Source organism: Charadrius vociferus, unplaced genomic scaffold (assembly GCF_000708025.1).
Source record: "Charadrius vociferus isolate BGI_N301 unplaced genomic scaffold, ASM70802v2 scaffold255, whole genome shotgun sequence".
Taxonomy (NCBI): Eukaryota; Metazoa; Chordata; class Aves; order Charadriiformes; family Charadriidae; genus Charadrius; species Charadrius vociferus.
In genome coordinates, this window is record NW_009648785.1 from 3,953,533 (window position 1) to 3,959,532 (window position 6,000).

Consider the following 6,000-nt stretch of genomic DNA (forward strand, 5'->3'; position numbering starts at 1 on the left):
CTACAGTATACATCAGATTTAACTAGTTAAACAGAATGATGAAACCAGTACAGTTTATCTCATGTTCACCTTAAATGTTCACAGTTTAGGTTTTCAAAGCTTTGCAGTATAGGTTTTCAAAAGCCAGTCCTATTACCAGGCATGGCAAAAACACTGTTGCTGAGATTTTTAGGAGATTACTAGCTTTTCACTAAATGAAACATTTCAGAAGAAATCACTTATTTCCTTTCTGAAGAACAGTTTCCCATTACAGAATCAAAAATCTACAAGACAATTTTGTTGTTTAGTGTAATTTACAAATTTTAGAGTACTGTAAGGAAATATGGAAGTTGCCATCCAAAAACTTTGAAAAAAACCCACCTTCTGAAAAAAAACACATTTCCATCCAAGTTTCTACCAAGTAAATCCTGCTTTCCAATTACTGAAAATGTTACTTGGAGACAACAACCTTTATTTTTGTATAACTGGACAGCATTCTAATCTTACCATAAGAAGACCATTTTCTATTATATTGGAAAGATATTAATGGATGTATATTCAAAGCTCTAACCTCTTCATCTTCGTGTTGCCCCAATTTAGACATGCTGTACATTATTCATAAAATACCATTAAATATCAACCTCCTGTTCATATAAACCCTGCCACAAAATATTAAAAGTCTCTGTAAAATATTGGGATCATATATTTCTGTTTGTTTGGATTATGTCTAACCCATGTGCTATTTGTTGTATTAGTTGGTGCTTTTTTAGTGCTTTGGTATTCAAGATTTCTTCCTTGTGGTATTTGAACTTTGGATCTCATGGAGAGTAGACTGCCATGGCCACAGCTGTCTTTACCAGGATTCAAGCACAAAACTATGCGGGGCAGTATTTCTTTCAGAATATTCGGAAAAACATAATACATTCACTTATGGCTGTACACTTTCCTTTTTCAGGGCTCCAAATGCCATTTATTAATGCCTACTGCTAAATTTCTATTTATGTCTTTGGGGGGGTAGAAATTTCAGTCCTTCAAAATTATAGAATGTATCTGTGGCCACATGTTGCCTCTCTTCTTTCCAAAAAAGTTTGTTATAGTCACTCGTAGTAAACTTCATTATGCGAGATTTTTCAATGAGGCTGATCAGGACATTTTCTTCCTCTTCACCATTTATTTCCTGTTGGTTATTTTTCAGTAGGCAGCTCCTTTCATTCAAGGTTCTTTCGCACCTATCGCCCAGCCTCCTCAAAAGACAAGCCAGCTCTGCCTCTCTTCAGCCCTCAAATAATTAAGTATAGCTTTCACAAAGCCCAGACACTGTCAACACCATAAGGACGATCAGTTTTATGTGGTGTCATTAACGATGACACTTCAATTAATGGAAGCCAAAATAGACAAACATTCAAAGCAGCCCCTTCAGCTCCCCTCATAAAAAAAATATGTGAACTAAAAAGTAGCAGCATGTCTGCACTAGAGCTAGAAAAGCAGCAGCACAGAGATTCAAGAAAGCTGAAGTCGTCCTGCCAAGAGCTACAGGTGCTGCATGAAAGGAAGTTCCTTGATCCCGCTATTTCATTTAATTCTACCTTTAATGCTACCTCAGATAACTCTAAGCAACACCGCAGACTGAACTACTGGCTCATTTTACAGAGAAAATATCTGCAAAACCAAACAAAAACTAATGGAAGACATTGATGAGATTGGGAGGATTAAAAAAGGGGAAACCGTGAGGAGATTCTTTTTCAGGTAGCAAAAGAAAGGCGTCATCTGCCTTTGTATAAGTCTCATATTTACTGATATAGAGGAGAGAGTGATCGTCAGATTGGCTTAGTTAAGCTCAGAGTCAGTCCTTCTTTTGCACTATACAGAGATATGTATGTGTGCATATGTGTGGGTTTGGAAGGCAAAACAGGCATCTTTCTTACTGGAGAAATAACCTTAACAGCAGACGTTAGTTGGGTAAACTAACTTTTTGACAACTTGCCATAGGTCCAACATTTGAACATTTGTCCCACTGTTCTGAAGAGCTTTCAGAAAGATCGACTCTGTTTCATCCATAACATTATGAGCTCAGTGCTGAAGTCACTGAGTGAAATTCTACTGACATTCTAATTTGGGAGATTAGATTACATAGTGACATTGGTCCTTTTGCTTTCAATCTATGAATGAGAGTATCATTTTGGTAGTCCTGTCTGTTTTAATTTCCCATTACTAGCTGCATTATGAAGCCTCTCTTTGAGATGTTTACAAAATTCTTTCCAAAGCCATTTCTCTTTCCATTTACACCCCTTCCTCAAAGTTAAGATGCTGTACCTAAAATTAAAAATGTTGTCTGGCATATGGGTCTCGCAAAAACACATTTTGGAAAGCAAAAGCCAAAAAGACTCATTTAACCGTACAGCCACTCAGTCCAAAATGAAAAAACCCAAACCCCAGACTTCATTTTTTCCTAATGAGCTATTTTTAGAACTTTTTATTGTAGAACCCTGTAATGAAGTCTACTGACAGAGTTTTAACATTTTTTACCACAAGATTTCACTTTTCATTTAAAGGAAATGAATCAATTACTTTATAAGGTAAAATTCTAAATACTGAATAAAGACAGAAATTTGCAGTTGGCTTTTTTTTTTGTATTTTCAATCACTTTTATTGGGAGCTTTCTATTTTTTTTTTTAAGAACACAAGTCATGGGTAATAGGTAAAAGATAAATCATTGTTTTCCCATGTGGACCTCAAAACCTGTAGCTATTATAAGCTATTTAGAATGGCATTAATCTGCCCTCCAAAAATGAGATTGCAAAAAAAATCCTCTCCTTGGCTTCCAGCTAAGGTGCATGCATACCTCAGGTGTCACATTATAGGAGGAAAGACAAAAACAAACATGGATGGAAGATAATGCAGCCTTCATAAAATAAACAGATTTGCTAGAGAGCACTAGAGAGGAAGACACCGCCACAGATCTTTGGAGAGTGACTTTCTTCCCTAAATGGAGTATAATGCTCTCAACTAATGGAAGAGTATATACTAATGCCTGAAAATCTCCCAAAGGGTGCAAAGTAGGAGGTCCAGATTGCTGTCTAACAGTTTGACATTGGCAAATAAGCAGAATTTAGACAAAGTGGGTCCTGTGGTTTTAATATATCCTTAGCATTGTTCAAAGGATATTTACGCAGTATTTATACAGTGTTTCCTTGCAAAACACACTATTGCTTTATTACACCATAAAGTAAGCCAATCCTTCGTAGACTTCATAGTCAATGATTTTAGGTGCACTACAAAAATTACTCAGTGAAATTCTTCAGCCCATGTTATGAGGCAGCTCCGGTAAGACAACTATAACATAATTTTATTATGTAAAAAAAACCAAAACCACCAAACCACAATTGTCTTTAAATCTTTCCTTTATGTCTCCCTAAATGGGAGCTGAGAAATATTAGATAAGGTACTCCATACAGAATTGTCATCTAAGCCAAAGGAGAAACTCCTTGTCCCATAAAATTTGGATCCTCCAAATCCAGTAGCTGTGCGTACCAGTCAAATTCTGGAGCATGTAACACAGAGGTGTGAAGGTTTCTCAGGTACCCAAGAAGTTAATGAAAATATTCCCACTGATTTTGATAACGGAGGCCCAATCCTCCAGTCGAAAATCTCAGTGAACCCTTATTTCCAAATTCTAGACTTGATCTTCACTAGATTTCATTACAGCTTTTGTGACGCAGGTAGCACATACTAAAGTTAGAAAAGCGTGACAAGGGCTGTGTAACCATCTTTCCCATTCAAGAAGAAGTGAAATAGGTTTTGTTAATGTATTGTAATGAATTATGTTTCAAGTGTACTACAAGTTTTAGGTGTGGAGCTAGGACTTGGACTAGTTCCAGCTCGACAATTTTTTTTTTTAGTAATTCTTCTTTATCAGCAGTCAGAGTACCACTGTGACAATCTGCAAGTCTCTGTTCAAAACACTCCTTACATCTTTGCATGAATACAGAGAGTTTATTAGGAAAATAAGGATGCACGGAAAATGGATATTTTTGGAAATGTTAATGCATATATTTAATGTAGGCTCTTCTGAACAGGTTTTTGGTAAAAGTATCTATAAAGTGAAGCATAGGATAAATTCTCCTATGAGATTAAACATACAGTTTTTCAGGGTTCATTACTACAGGGGCTTTATTCCAGTCTCCTACAAAACGGAATATTCCCTTAGTTTCAGCCAGGCATTCAATTAAATTTATAAATCCTTCCACTGTTGTTTTATCACTACCTGCAGGGCTGAATCAACACCATCAGACATGCTGTCTCCTTCCAAGACATGAAGTTCTTCCACAGCAGTTTGCCTTCAGGAGGCACCCCTCCTCCAGTGAAAAGAGGCTGTGAAGAAAATATTGACAGAAAACTTCTTTCTTCCCCTAGGGAACTGAAAATAAAACTGGTGTGCATCACAAGGATACCCTTGGAGCAGCCCAGCATCTGGATCACAAAAGTGGATCTTGAAGAAAGCTTGACTTTCAAAGCTGTATAATAGCTAATAATGAATTTATTAATTCAAGATTTAATTCATTAAACTGGGCTAGTAATTATTTCTCCATCTGGCTTCACACTAGTATTATTTATGTAACAGCCGTTTCTCTTCACCACTCATATAAATAAAAAATTCTAAATGCAGATTAATTATTTCAGCAAGATTTTGCTTGGGGAGATATCCGTGTAAATTATTCACTGTTATTATAATTCTTCTAATTACTTATCTGGATTAATCAAAGGAGAAATTATAGTAAAATACAAACTGTTGATGAACCTTTTAATTATTTTATTGTATACAAATTGATATTAAAGTATGCACTGAGGGAGTTACACAGTTAAATCAAGAAGAGAGGTGGAGAAAGCATCATGAGTTAGGACTCATGTTTATGCTCAAAGGGCACTGCAGATGCGGGTCCCTGAGGTACCATAATCATCTTCAGACTGCATTCAAAACAGACTGAATATGAAAAAAACAAATACACTGTGTATCCCCTACTTCAGCCAAAGGAAAACAACTGCACTGAAAGAGCTGTAGTATTCCAAGCAATCCAGTTATTCTGATACGATACGTACCTGGACTACCACATCAAAAGGCAGGACACCAATGAGGCTTAGGGCTTTGTAGAACTAATTCACAATGAACTACTTCCAGCCACTTAAAGATCATTTGGCAACAGAAATGTAATGATTAGTTCTAGATGTGACTTTGTAAAAATCAAAATTGTATTTTGAACTGAAAAATGTTCAGTTGCCTTTAGATCTAAAATTTCCTTCCCTTTTTTCTAAGTTTCAGTGAAAGCTCATCCTTCCCTTCAACTTTTTACATGTTACCAGAGGAGTGCTGGGCAGGTAACAAACGCAAAAAAAGCACACTAAGAAGCACTTCTACCTTTTCACCAGTAGGTGAGTAGAGACTGCTTTCTGCTCACAAGTTCTGGCACATGGTTTACAACAGATATTAATCATAAAACATTAATACCTTTGTCATTAAATAAATAAAACTAAATTAATAAATACACACTTCCAACTTTCCTAAAAAGCCAAAACCTTTTAACCAAGTTCTGACCTAGCAACTTTAATGTTACAGATTTACTTTTCATTTGGCTGTGTGGATTATCTGGCACCTTCATATTTTGCTTACTAAACAAATGGCTTTATCAGCAGCTCCAACTTACAAGAAAAAAATGACATTTTTTCTTAATCTTATTCATAATTTTCACTCATAAAAATGTAGCAAGGAAATCTAGTAAAATCTAAAATAAAAAAAATAATAATGTACATCTGTTCTTCCTTCTATTAAATTACAACTGGCCATATCTCTATATTTATCTTTCTAGGTACAGAGAAAATAAAACCAATAAAGTAACAGGGAGAATTTGTTTCTTGAATGTAACACTACTGTCCAGTTTTTCCTTTGCATCACCCTGGTACTCTCGGGGTGAATCCGGTCTTCCGGAACAGAAGGCAGAAGATCTGAAACATCTGCCTGGGAAACCC

At 36.0% G+C, this 6,000-nt stretch overlaps 1 protein-coding gene across 1 annotated transcript in view; it reads right to left on the reverse strand.

Annotated features, from left to right (window-relative positions):
• Positions 1–6,000, reverse strand: part of VIPR2 (vasoactive intestinal peptide receptor 2) — a 58,394-nt gene that overhangs the window by 50,104 nt on the left and 2,290 nt on the right. The gene's annotated exons all lie outside the window — the stretch shown is intronic.